This window comes from Cyprinus carpio, chromosome A4 (assembly GCF_018340385.1).
Source record: "Cyprinus carpio isolate SPL01 chromosome A4, ASM1834038v1, whole genome shotgun sequence".
Taxonomy (NCBI): domain Eukaryota; kingdom Metazoa; phylum Chordata; class Actinopteri; order Cypriniformes; family Cyprinidae; genus Cyprinus; species Cyprinus carpio.
Window position 1 is genome coordinate 400855 of NC_056575.1, and position 1664 is coordinate 402518.

At 35.6% G+C, this 1664-nt stretch overlaps 1 pseudogene; it reads left to right on the forward strand.

The window, feature by feature from the left end:
* Window positions 1–247: 247 nt before the first annotated feature.
* Window positions 248–1564, forward strand: LOC122139297 (annotated as a pseudogene).
* Window positions 1565–1664: the final 100 nt, after the last annotated feature.

Here is a 1664-nt window from a genome sequence, read left to right on the forward strand (position 1 = left end):
TAGTAATAAAAACAATATAGGGAAAAAAATGTTTAGTAAAAATCCAAATTATCTATTTATTTTTAACAAAACATGACCATCTCACTAAACTAAATATCAAACCAACCATCAATAATGAACTAACATATAAATAAATAATAAATTACTACTACTATTTTTTATATATATATATATATCTTCTGATATATAAAGTTGGGGTGTGAAAGTTTATTTTTTTCTATGTTTTGTGTTGTTCCTTTTTGGACAGCATAACAAAATCTAATAAAAATAGCATTAATATAAGACATGACCTTCGATGTACTGTGTATGTTTTTTATATAATGTGTTCAATCTTTGTCTCAGCCTCAGTGCAGGTTCAGTTTGAGCCGGTGGGTCGCTGGTTCGAGGCGTTTCTGAAGCGCAGGAGTAGAAAATTGTCGGCTTCATTTCAAAGAGCTGGAGAAGAGGAGGAGCTGTCTGAGAAGAGGAGGACGAGGAGCTGCAGCTGGAGGAGTATCCCATGCTAAAGACACTGACCCCAAAGACTGGAAGGTGTGTGTCGCCGCTCTTCGTCTGTCAGAGACTGACGACGCTGTGAACTCAATGCACTGACTCGCTTTTCTTGACGTTACAGAATCAAGATCACTACGCTGTTTTAGGTCTCGCACGCGTCAGGTACAAAGCAACGCAGAAACAGATCAAAGCTGCTCGTAAGTTTGAGTTTGTGTGTGTTTGGAAATCATTGTGTAATACTGCTCAAAGGTTTAGAATAATTAAGATTACCCTGCTCAGCAAGGCTGCATTTCTTTGATCATAAATACAGTAAAAATTGTTAGATATTATTAGTATTTGATATAGCGGTTTTCTATGTGAATATCTGTTAAAGTGTAATTTATTCCTGTGATCAAAGCTGCATTTTCAGCATCATTCCTCCAGTCTTCAGTGTCACTCCAGAAACATTTCTGATTATTATCAGTGTTGAAAGTTGTACAGTTGTTGCCGAATATTTTGTGGAAATCATGGTTCACTACCATTCAAAAGTTTGGGGTCAGAAAGATTTTTGTATCAAAGAAGCAAAAATTTATCAAAAGTGACAGCAAAGACATGTTTCTATTTCAAATAAATGCTGTTCTTTTGAACTTCCTATTAATCAAAGAATCCTGCAAATAATTTATTTCCACAAAAATATTGTGCAGCACGACTGTTTTCAACTGATAATAATCTGAAATGTTTCTTGAGCAGTAAATCATCATATTAGAATGATTTCTGAAGATCATGTGACACTGAAGACTGGAGTAATGATGCTGAAAATAAAGCTTTGATCACAGAAATAAATTATATTTTGTTATGCTCACATAAAAAGACAGTTACTTTAAATTGTAATAATATTTAACAAATTTTGGTGAGCAGAAGAGACTATATTCAAGATATTTCGCAGTAACATGCTGCTGTTCTCCACAGATAAAGCCATGGTCCTCAAACATCACCCGGACAGCGGAAAGCAGCAGGAGAGCAGATTGTGGAGGGAGATAATGATTATTTCACTTGCATAACAAAAGGTTTGGGCTTTATTGCTTCATCATAAGTGAAATGAAAGGCGTTAGTGTTTGAAAATCGGTCTTGAGATCCTTGATCGTGTGATTTTTGTGATACGGCGATGGAGATGTGGGATCCTGGGGAACGGG